We start from the raw sequence: 13,195 nt of genomic DNA, 5'->3' as shown, positions 1-13,195 counted from the left end.
TTGGTCCAAAACACTACCGAGATACGTAAACTGTTCTACCTGCTCTAGTTTTTGCCCTCCTATTTTAATGTTAAGCTTAGCCTTTTTCTTTCTAGAAAATCGCATAACCTTTGTTTTATTAATATTGATTCTCATCCCATAACTGTCGCACTGAATTTCCAATTCACTCAGCAATGCTTGCAACCCCTTGGCTGACTGACAAACTAAAGCTTGGTCATCAGCAAAACTAACTGATTTCACGAATTCCCCGCGAATATTCATACCTACCTCCAGTTCTTACGCATCTTTTATCATTTCCTGTACATATAGGTTGAACAGCAACGAAGTTAATGGGCAACCCTGCCTTACTCCTCTTCCTAACATGACCCATCTGGACGCTCCGTTCTCCACTCCCACCTGAGCAGTCTGAGATATGTACAGGTTGCTGATTAGTCTCCCTCCAATCTATACCTATTTTCTGCATTAGATGGATTTAATGCCTAAGCAATGTTACTTCTACAAGTTCCACATAAAAAGGCACTGAAGAAATACTGCAATACCCTGTATTAGAGTACGTAAACCATTCTTTAACTTAGATTCATTCTCTGCATAGTAAAAAACGAAATGCATAATCCTCCTCATTGTTTTATTTTTCTGACCGATATTTCGACGACATACCGTATGGTCATCTTTGTAATTTGTTATTCTGGCAGTTGCACTTTGATGGTAAGCCGTGCCTCGGCAATTGAATAGTGCGAAACAATTAAAAGTGTTTTTCTCTTGATTTTATGCAAGCGTTGTAAAAAGTGACGCCTGGAGGAGTTATCAGAATTCCTGCCTCCTGTCATCCAGCGCACCATGCTTATTCTAATCTTACTTCGAACCCGTTTATCGAAAACTCTCCCCTCTTTTCAACGTTAAATATAGAGACATCCTCTGCGGATGGTCACAAGGGGATGATTAGCCGTAGTTCCTACCGTGGGAATCTGCCGTGAACCGGGAAAGCGTCTGGCTCGGGACGTGGGCGTAAACACGTCGCGACTTCCCAAATCGTACGAGTCGGGGGAGACTCGGGCGAATGGGCGACAGGAGTGGAATTGAACGAAGGAGACTGTGGAGAAAGAGTCTCTGGAAGGGAAAAGGTAGGGAGGGAGGGTGGAAAGAATAAGGGATTTCCCGGAGAGATTTCGAGACTCCGTGGAATCACGAGGAGTGCTACCGTTGAATATTCACGGGGAGGAAGGGATGGTAGCAGGAGGAAAGAGGGAGGAGTAGAGGACGAAAGAATGGGACCTTGAGTGGGTTGATGGAATTTTTCCGACTTTACGCGTGAGAGAGGTAGTTCCGGCTTCCACGGATGGATAGGTGACGAGGGAATGGGTGGTAGACGACTACCTCGGATCTGTGACCCCCAGGGGAGGGAGGGAAATAGTAGGGGGGGGGGAAATAGCCTCCCTCCCGAATAGTCGACGACTCTGGTCTGGGAGGCTTTAAGAAGGAGGAAGATTGAGGGGGTGGGTGATTTGGAAGACTTCGAAAGATGGTGATGATGATGACGGCGATGGAGGCGGTAAAGAAGATCCCTTGGAGTTTCGGGGAAAAGGAACGTAAACCCGCTTTCTCTCTCCATCTCTTTCCACTATCCGTCTCCCTCAAGTGGGGAGGTTGAAGTTGTTCAAACGAGGACTTGAAAGGAAAGCGTGCACAGTAGTCGCCATGTCTGGAATTTCGACGGGATTTGTAACTGAAGGGAAAGGAAGGGAGAGTGTGGGAGGGGGTGGTAGGAGCTCGAGGCAGAGGGAAGCGGATGAATAAATGATTTTTAAAGGCTCGAGGGAAGGGAAATGGGTGGGATTATGGGAGTGAAGAGGGGAGGGGTTGGTTGAAAATAGAGAGAGAGAAGGAAAATAACGTGTCGGATAATCTTTCCGTTTTTCGCCTGGCCGTTCATTAATTCTGGAGTAATGCCGACTTCTCGCGATGGATTTGAGAGTGGGTGGGAAAGACTTCCAGACGGTGGACTTAAATTTCCTCTGATACTTTTCCCCAGGGAACAAAGTATTAATACCAATGTGTGCTCGGCTGATTGAACTCCCATGCTTAAAGTACTGAACTTTTATAGCCGCGCAAAACGAATAAAAATCAGCCTTTGTCGAGGAGCATCGTCAAGTTAAATTAAAAGAGAATATCCCTGTGAGTCGTTGGGTCTCGTAAATTAGGAACTTTGGAATAAATCAGATAAAAATACTATTACGGACAATTAAGAACTAATGGGCGGTCATAATGAGTTAGGTGAGAACATAAATGGGTCATTATTGACGAGGTTTCTGAAATACAATCGAAGAATTTACTGTTATTTAGTAGCCAAACTGATAAATTAGCGTGTTAGTTGATAGTATATACATGTATCAGTAGGTGTTTGAGTTGTTAAGGCCTTTTGTATGAATATAAACGATTTTGTTTGCCTAGATTGGCATGAAGTTTTGGGTCTTGCATGCAGTTTTAGTCTTAATTACGGGTGGTGACCTAACAACCCCTGCCACACGCTCTTGCGGTGGTTTTAGGGGTAATTGCCGATACGTTGCAGTTGCAGATAAATTTAGTTGGCAATAGCAAATTAATGAATCCATTTTGTTGGATTGAATAACGTAATGCCGTATACTTGAAATACTTGGAAAAGGAACGCATGGAATAAAAATGAGAATATCAAGCAAAGATAAAACTGTTAAATTTGAACTTACTTCCGGCAAAACAGATTTAAAGATCAGAGACTCAACAGTACTCGTATACGAGAAGCTAAGATCTATTGTTTTAATGCCTCTCTGCTCCATATCCCCCATTTATATCCCCGTCTCTTTTTAACTCTGCTGGCGGTTTATTTGGAATTCATAACTTTATAATATTTTTAATTATTTTCATCAATCCGCATATGTAGGTTTGTGAGTTTGATTTCACAAGTAGCAAAACTGGCACTTGAGACTATTAATAAAAGAATGGAGAGGAGAGCTAAATATTAGTTAGGGGATGGTCAATTTGCGCTCAGGGAGGGTACGCGTTATACCATTTCAGTGATGAAATTACTCATAGAAAGGGGAATAGTGTACAATAAGGCTAAGACTAATTCTTAGCATTGTTGAGGGAGGAATTAGGCCGATAGAATTTGTCAGATCAGTGTTAGTTTCAATTCAAAAATAAAAGGTAAAAACTACATCATGCTAGAACTACAGAAAAATAAGTTTGATTTCGCACGCAGCTAAAGCGGTTCTTAGGGTTATCAAAAAGAGTAGTAGTTGTTTTTATGAGAGGCAACCGACAGCTAAAGTCATTTGAACCATTAGGGATGGACAGGAAAGGAAGGGCGGAGAGAAAACGTCGACATTAATCTACTCTTAATGAAAGACGCCGAGGCTTCTTAACGTCCCATTCGACGGACGGCGTACTCACTCAAAGTACCCTCCACAAAGCAGCTGAAGTAAGGATCGAGATACCGGTGAAAAATATTCGACGCAATAAGAGGATGAAGAGAAGGACAAATGATGTCTAAGGGGATGATCTGTTTAGGTTCAGGAAGGGGAGAGACACGCTTGACACCATGGGAGAAATGATTTCACTAATAGAGAGGAACCTAGATCACAATCAGGATGTATTTGTCTGTTTCGCAGTCTTCAAGAAGGCTATGGAGAGAGTACATTGAGTAGAATTAATGAATGCGTTACAGAAGTACTACTATATTTGAGAGATAAACGACTTATCCATAGCATATACAAATTTTAAATTGCTTAGATGCGTGTGGCGGATTAAGATCTGTGGGGAAGAGGAATAGGCAGTGTTAAAGAGTGGTTTGAATCCTGGTCAAAGCGAATGATTTTTATACCTTGAAAAGTTTTGCATTGTGGTACACATCAGCGGATGACTCCGTTAAAAGTTACTATTTCGGCATCACTCGAAGTTTTTTTGAATTTTTTTATGGTATGACAGGGGTTTCTACATGTTTCAAATTTATTCCTCTTCAAGATAGGAATAAGAGTCGGTGGGCAAAAATTCATGAAATCAGTTAAGCTTGCGGACGATCAAGCTTTGGTTAGATGGTCAGTCAAGGGTTTACAATCTTTGCCCAGCGTACTTGCAAGTTGGTGTGTTACAGGCATGGGATGAGAATAAATGCAAACAGAACAAATATTAGGCGGTTTTTGAGAAAGGGGACAGGTAAATTAAACGTTGAAATAGAATAAAAAAATAAAACAGTTTCTGACGTCACTTGGTGGAAATTCTTCATATGAAATTTAAAATAAAAATATAATTTCATAAACTAGAGCAGGTACAAGTGTTCACCTATTTTGGAAATATTTTGGGCCATAATGATCCAAGTAATAGGGATATGAGGAGCTAAAGAGCCAGCTAAAGAGGTTTTTACAAGGATTTGATAACTGGGATATGGGAGTAAGGAGGTTATAAGAAGATTAGTGAATACTTTGATGTGGTACAGATTTTTGTACAAATCGGAAACTCGGTCGCTGAAACAAGATATTAGGTGTTAACTGGAGACTTTGGAGTTGCGTCTTTGGAGGGTGATAGTAAAGGTAAAATGGACAAAAGGTTTAACCAACGAAGAAGCATTAGATATGGTGAAGGAGGAGAGGAGATTGTAGGAAAAAAGTCAAGGGTGATGGGAAAGGTGGATTCAGATCATTTTGATTGGTGTTAGAATGGTGATATCGAGGAAAACGATCGGCAAGAGAGGTAGGAGGATGAAATTGACATACTCGTATTGTATGGAATGAAGGAAAATAAATGGTACGCATGTTAAGTCTGTGTCCATCCACCGTCTACCTTAATCGATGGACTACCAATCAACTGTGACAATACCTATGTACCCATATTAATGCTTTAATATCTATGAAGATATTATTTAATCATTGTGGCGTTCATTCCGTAATTAATGCACAAAATAATCAGATTGTCTTTTATTAAATGCACAATATGATTATACTTGAAAAATAAATCTTTCAATGCTCATGAATAATGGTCATTTGTGAGCATTTATTCGTATAATTCATTTGAGTAGAACTTCAAACTTGTATCTAAATTGGGTTCCCCTTGAAATCCAAGCCCTTTTTGAATGGTGTTAGGGTTTTTCATCCGACATTAATCGTAAATAGCTTATCAAACGGCAAATACCTTTTTTCTAAATTATAGAACAGGAAACAAACCATCATTTCATAATAATTATTTAAAATATACCGAAATGTGATAGAACTTTAATATTTTACCAATGAAACTTGTAATTTGACAAATTATAGAAAATAGGGAAGACATTATTATGAAAAAAGCTTCAATATCAGTTATGGTCAGATATTGAAATTGAAATATTCGCAAGTGTCATGACCAATAATTATCAAATAAGATTTTTGTGAAACTTACAGAAATACAAAATTAAAAACACAAATGTTAAAAATATACAAGTTCGATTTTGTCTGTTGAAGATTCATGTCACTATAAATTCAAATCCTCTTTTTGAAGCATCTGGAAACCCGCTAATATTGATTAGTATTTGGCAGTTTTACCAAATTTTATTACTCCTTCAAAGAAATATATCATCATTCCAACAAACCCTTTGTCTCTTATACCTTCACGACAAAGGCGTTTGTTACACGCGGATATTCCATCGAGAGAGCACAAAAAATCACTCGATAGGGTGTCGAGAGCTGTAAAAGCCTGGTAAACATTGCCAGCCCCAGACTACGAGGGATAATAACTTTTTTTTTCTATCCCTCAAAACCCGCAAGGGAGCCCTTTTCTTTCCCTTCCAGTTCCTGAAATCAAATCTTCGATCGGGGCTGGACAGTGGCTTAATGGGTTCACCAATCACACACTCACTTGCACGAATTCCCGTTGGCCTCCCATCGCCCATCCACTCCCTACATCTTCCCTTAGCGTCGTAACGGGTCGCGGAGGAAATTGCCGATGACCCCGTCGGCGAAGGAGAAGTCGGTCGGCGTTGTGGGTCATCGGCTGCCCTCCTCAGGACGAAGGAGATTCCTGGTTCATGCGACTGAACCTTCAGATCGCCCTGTCCCCACAAAATGGATGTTTGCGGGATGGGGTTCACGATTGGTACCATTACGTTCGCCGAGGGACAAAAAGGGGCCGAAGGATGGGGGAAGGGATTAAGGGAATGAGGGCATAGGGGGTAGGGAGGGAGGCTACAGAGGTGACGGCCAAACACCCGTGGCCATATCATCAACCCCACGCCGTCCGTTTTAACGGCCAGAGGAGGAGAGGATGAGGGAAAAGAGGGGCACTTGTTGCTCGAGGTCTCCGGCTTCCGTACCAGCGGGTCGTACGCGCGTGCTTCTTTCTCATGTCGGCGGGAGGGGGACCGAGGGGCAGGGGGGGGGGACGGACCGAGGGGCAGGGGGGGGGGCGGATCGAGATTACCCGCGGGGATGGAGAAGCATTCCGCCGTTGTCCGCCTACCCGATTCTGTGCCACATCGGCACCGGAAGTACTTCGCGTTTCTGAAAATAATCCTTTCAAAAGTGTGGTGGGGGAAATGGAGGCGTGCGAGATTGGTGTTATCGGAAAATGGCCTAGTGCCTGAAAAGGGATGTTCCACTCGCGTCGCAGTCATCATCATCAATCGAAGATTGGGCCTGTAAACGAGCGGCATCGGAGGAGATGGTTGGATGAAAAAATTTTTTTCGCGACATGTGCGGGCGTTAGAGTGAAGTCTCACGAGCGAATCTAATTCCATTTGTTCACTAGGGTAGGAAATGAATTACGCGAATGGTTGGAGCACGAAGGGCAAATATTTGATTGCTCCCATCTCATGGAGGAATGGATAGATGAATGCGCGGATGAATTAATCGACGCAACACCTGTCGACGGAATTTTCCACAATTTTATTTTTGATATCACTCAGTTGTTAGATAAACATCAAATGATGACGGAGTAGTTCGCTGTTAAACAAATAGACAAGACATTTCCATTCACCAACATCGGGACATGAGGAAGGATTATTTTTATGTTTACTAAAAAAATCAGAAGTTTTGGTGTAAATTTGATGAATTAGTTGCCTTGGCCTTTAGTTTGAAATCCTCACACATGTTGGACAATTCTATTTATGATATTACTGAATGTTAAATTTTTAACGGTTCCTTCTTGTGAGATGTTTTATTAGTATTATATTTTAACATTTTTGGTCTTGTATCAAGAAGCAGTCCGTAAGGCAGCTGATATCTGTGGAAAATTCACTGATATTCCTTCGGGACCTCGTATCAATTTGAAAGGTGCTGAAATTAACAGTGATGATATTGATAAAAAATAACCGCGATTGTCGTAATTAGATAATATCTAATGTGGCTTCTGTCAACTTAATCTATTCAGAAACATGGGTATTTTAACAATGGACATTTAGTTGTAAAGGGAATAAGAAGTGAGTGAAAATGAATCAATCTTCTCTAGAAGCTGGTATTGATAAAAAAGTTTCCTCTTTCGTCTAATCAAAAATTATTGATGCATTGCAAAGTCAACGATAACAATATTAGTCCAATATGTATCATCAACTAGGCATTTTTAATAGATCTTACGGTGTGCTTTTATTTTTATAACCTTTTTGCTCAATTTCTTTCTACGTACCATGGTATTTTCATAGGGTATATGCATAGTACATAGAATAAACAAATACATAGTGGAGCTATTTTCATCTAGTGGAGAATTCCGAGCTTGGCTTTTACCCGTGTGGGTAGATAGGTACTTTCTCCGATAACGCCCATACTACTTCCACGGCTATGAAGAACAGTTTATGACCATGCTAATGTTGATTCGCGAAATATATTGCGCGTGAACGATAAGATAGGTGCTTACCCGCTCATCTGCAAACGCGCATAAAGCTACTCCCAAAAGAAAATATTGATCGTAAAGGAGAGAACTCCTCTATTTTGATTAAGTAAAATGCTCCAGAACATTTCGTGTGATACGGGACCGCGCCTGCATGATGGACTGAAATGAACTCTCACCTAATTTTTCTCGCCATCTCATGAGAATTATCTCTCGCACCACGCCGAAGACGACGAGGAATCGACGGGGGAACAAAGATCTTAATTTTTTTAATCCCCTAAAAAGTACATTGTAGCGTTGGCAAGTCGAGATCATAAAAAAATTATTACGAAAGCACAGATTTTTAACTTAAAACCAATAGATGCTAAAAGAACTCAAATGCGATTCGATAACCTCGTTTTCTATAATAATTGATGCAGTCTTTGACGCCTGTTCAGAATTTTAAAAAATCGATTAATCATCTCTGAAATTGTTATTTCTCGGTCTAAATTCTCCACTGATTAATTTGATTTAGTTTGATTGTTCATATTTTATGCCTAAAAGAGTTATTATAAGTGCTGAGAAAAGGAAAAACAACTTTAGGGAAAAGCATTTATATGTATTACCTAAACCGTACCTTACTAGAAATACAATTCAATGAATTTTGGAGAATGTGCAATGAAAATACCTAAAATCATTGAGATTAGAAATGAGAGCAGGATATAACAAATCTTTGTGTTGATTTCACCTAGTGGAATGGATATAAAATGATACCAAATATTTGGTTTATTGAAATTGAGTTCAAATGTAAAAAGTGATTAACGCTTAACAATATACTTGCACAGTTTATAATTTAATTACATAATTATTTTATAATTACAATAAAACTTACACCAGATTATATCCTGGAGTTTGCCAAGCGAATGAAACTTCACTTGGAATGTAACTTATCCAAGCCACTAAGACCTAAGGTTTGCTAAAGTACAACGGGTTAAGAATTAGAAACTGCTCTCGGTTTTGATGGGAATCCAGGGGATTTTTTGAGGAGATAAATGATAGAATAGCCAAAATCTCTCCTAGGCCACTGATTTCCAATCTATAGCTATGTCATATAAAATATCTTAAACTGACGTCAGTTTGGCACCTGTTCCTTCTTCATCCATTCAACTCTTCTGCCTTCTTCAAATCGAAAGAAGAGCAACATTTAAACTTTGTCCTAAGCCTTCATCTCCGCACATGTTATTTTCTATATTCTTTCCCATACCCGCATCTAAAAATACTTTAACGTATTGAACATACGTTAATCGTATTGAACATACGTTAATCGTATTGAACATACGTCTTAATCTCCAAATGCTAGTATACGGAGTCATATGCTTCCAATGTTTTTAACACACTTCCACCTTCCACCATTCTTTATAAGAATTGCCTAAACTTCATTGCGCTTGGTTCCTTAAACTCTCGTAATCGTCAAAGCTCCTACTAACGTCAATGTTCTCATACTCTCCTTAAAATAGCGCACATTTTTCTCCTAAATACACGCCAAATACATAACGCGTTATCCTCCAGCTTTAATTCGACCCTCAAAACGCATTGTTAAAGTTAGAACTCCCTCGTCTTTCGGAACCATTTAGTCTCGTGATCAATTAACTAACCAAAGCTCTTAAGAATATTTTTAATCTATTGTAAGATAGAAAAAATAATAGTGCTCAATTTGCGTACCCAACGAAATTAATCAGGAATTCAAAGAAATAAGGAAATCCCGTGGCAATAACTTTTGACGGAATCATCCGCTATTATTCATCGAAATGCAAAACTTTTACAGAGCAAATATCTCTTGCTTTGATCAGGAACTGACCCATATTTCCTTGATTTTTGATCAGGGATTAATTTTAAAAAGCATTTGTCATAAATTTGGATTCCTGGGTTCAAGTCCCGGTCAAGGCGAATGATTTTGGCTCTATGAAATGTCTGCATTTAGAAAATAATAAGATCTCCATTAATTTCATCATGCCTTGAATTCTTCTGCTGCTTCTTTGCTAATGATGAGTGTAATCTACGTTGAACTTAATATTAGGTGAGCTTTACCGTCATCTATCAAACCGGTTGATAACTTTGGCGTTAGTGATTGAAAATCGTCCATAAGGCCGAAACTATTTCACATACTTCATTATTTAGTGGTAGAAAAAATTTTAGCTTTCAAAACATCTTAAAAAATTTTTTTGAACGAAATGACAGCAAAATTATTTATTCTGTGTATAAAATTTAGGTTAGAGAAAAATTCGCTTAACCTTATTTCCTACATTATTCGAGCTCCAAAAGAGGCAAAGTTTGATTTTTATGTCCGCTTAGAACAGATTCCATGTCTTCTTTTTCAATGATGGATGACGAAAATAAATTAACATAAAACCCGAAACACTACCAGCAGGTTTCATACTAGCTGGTGCGAATGTGCCAATCGTCCAAGCGCGTTTAAAACAGCGTTCCCTAATTTGAGTTTAAAGCTCCCATGGAAAATAATTATCGTTTAAAAATATCCATTCATACATTTAAGATTAGCTAAAATGTTAATCTTTGTGCTACTGAGATAAAGTTAAATTATTGAGAAAAGTGACTCAGCATATGCATCGTTAAAAATGGAAATTCAAATTTAGAGATTATTCTACGAGTTTAAAAGGTGGAAGTGTTTCTCTAACAGTAAAGATTCGATAAATATTATGAAAATTCCGAAATGTTGCTACAGGAAACGAGAAGGCTTGCAACCAAATTAACTCTCACACACACTATTTGAATGATTTGGTGAAATTATAATCCTTTTTTCTTGTCCTTACCGCCCCTCAATTACCAATTTTCACCGCCAGCCAGGCCTCGCGCCGCGCTCCCTAAACCAATACGATCGATTGTCTACCTCTATCGAGTGTTTAAAAAATGTCTGGCTCCTCTCGAGATTAAGTAAGATTGAAATTAACTATGTAAATATAAATATATATATATATATGTATACATATATATATATATATGTATATATATATATATATATATATCCATATATATAATATATATCTATATATATAATATATATATCCATATATATATAATATATATATATCCATATATATTTATATTAGATATATGTATATATATATTGTATATATATATGTTTATATATATATATATATATATATATATATATATATATATATATATAGTGAGTAGCGATGGAATAGTTATTTTTAAAGCTTATAATTATCTTGGAAAGTAATACTCGAATCAGATAAGATGAACTGAAAGATACCGAAAAGGAAGAGTTGAGAGAGGTAATGAAGGAGGATATGAATAGGATAGAGGTAATGAAGTTTCGCGTCCGTGGGACAGAAGGAGGAAAATATCATCAATATAGCGAACCCAGAAGAGTGGTTTCAAACTGCCCTGCCTTCTACGTCGATGAATGCACTACCACCCTTTCCCTACACTACGAACCACCGCTATTCAACCAATTCTCCCATCTTCTTTATTTATCCCATCCCTACTCACACTGCTTTCCACGACCAATCTTTCGAGGGCTGATTCTCTGTTTCGGTTACTGAAACCCTTCCCAAATCAGTGAGTAGCATAGAGGTGAGAACCCACGGGATGGTGCACATCTGGGTGTTCCAGTCATTTAAACCTCTCGGACTGAATCAAGCCCACTGAATCCATCCAATAGCCGCCTACATATCACCTCTCACCCCCTTGTCCGTTTCCTATTCATCCCTTACCTCTTCTCCACTCCCCTTTCCTCCACACGTTTCCTCTCCGCTCTTACCCCGAGAACGGTATTCTGATGATGACGGCCGGGTCGTCGAAACGTTTAAACAACATATATGTATGAGTGTCCTTTCTTCGTGTTGCTAAGGCCGAAAGGAGAGAAGAGAATACGCAGGGGAGAGGAAGGTATGAGACCTTTTGAGGAGACAAATAATCCCGACGAACAATTTACCTTCGCTTAAAGCGTTATAATACACTTCCATTATGAGATGAGGTTGAAGCCATTGGGTTTTAAAGGGCCCCCTTCCATGAAATTCTCCCCCTTCTATCTAACTCGTTCTCCCCCCCCCTGAACCCTCCTCCTACCCTAAACCGACAGTTTTGCGGTCTTAATGAACGCATTCGCCGCGGAACGGCAGTGGCTGGAATTATCCTCTCTGAGGCGGGCAAAAGGGTTCAGGGTATTCGGAGGCGTTTAGGGGACTGAGATGGGATTATCTCTTATCCGCGACGATCAGAATTCGCGGTTCAACAGCGAGGAAACAGTCCCAAGACACTTTGGTTCGAGCTAAGTGGATTTTGATCTGTTACAACGGAAAACCTACGTCGCCTCTCTGCTTCTAAAACAATCAAATTCAACAGCCAGTATCACCTCGCAATGTTTTTCGCCTCTGGGACGATGGAATTCTCCTTTGTCGTAAGACTAAGTGTATACTGTTTATAGCGTCTGACCATCGCAATGCTTTAATCAAAGCAAATATTTTTCCTCCCGATGTGGCTGATATTTTTTAGGATTTTTCATATTGCATGCAAATTAATCTGATTAATGGAAAGAATACTCGTACGGAAATGTTTTATTAAAATTAAGTTTCGTGTTTAATGGAACAATTCTTAGATGGTAATACAAGAAAGTAACTACATTTAAAGTAGACAATCAAGTTGTCCGGCTATAAAAGAAATGATGAAATAAAATAATCAAGAAATAATTCATTGCAAACTAATTTTGATAATGCAACGGTAAAACTAGTAAAAAACATACAAAGGATGGAAAAATGACAGCTATTTGGATAAGATGCTTTGGTACTAATTTAAAAGTGCATTTGTCATATTGCGTGTGCTGCTATTGTTAATGCAGAGTGTTGTAGTGTTTCAGGGTGTGAGTGGGACAGAATATATCTGGAATCAATTTTCGCGGTGGTTACTTCTATGAAAAATGCAATCCTTTATGTGATGCGATCTGAGCCCATACGACAAGCGTTTATATTAGAAAATCGATTTCATGTGCTATAATTAAATATACACATACTTCCCACACGTTCTGATCCTTCTAATTTTGTTACGATTCGTCATTGCAAGACAATGAGGTGTATTTTTATCTTATTCACGAAATAATTATCAATTAACCCCCGGAATAATATATTTCATCATTTCAAAGATTTCCCTACCTTGGCTTATCAGATGATATTAATTACTTTATTAATTTTAACTGACTACGCGTATTCACATTTCCAGTCTACGATGGAAGAACAATAGGGATTTTGCATTTCGAGAACGCTGTTGAAATTTTTTAGAGTGCATTATTAGCGGCCGGTGGTGGCCAGATTGTATACCAGACGGTATACCAGAAAACTACTTAGGATTGATGGCTAGA

General features: G+C 38.9%; 1 protein-coding gene across 1 annotated transcript in view; it reads left to right on the top strand.

Moving 5' to 3' along the window:
* The window catches only part of LOC139685956 (gamma-aminobutyric acid receptor alpha-like), a 357,245-nt gene that overhangs the window by 264,532 nt on the left and 79,518 nt on the right, over window positions 1-13,195 (top strand). The window lies entirely within an intron of this gene.

Source organism: Hetaerina americana, unplaced genomic scaffold (assembly GCF_022747635.1).
Source record: "Hetaerina americana unplaced genomic scaffold, ioHetAmer1.1.p SCAF_122, whole genome shotgun sequence".
NCBI classification, from domain to species: Eukaryota; Metazoa; Arthropoda; class Insecta; order Odonata; family Calopterygidae; genus Hetaerina; species Hetaerina americana.
Note: the sequence above shows the minus strand (reverse complement) of the source record. Positions and strands in the feature narration are given on the sequence as shown.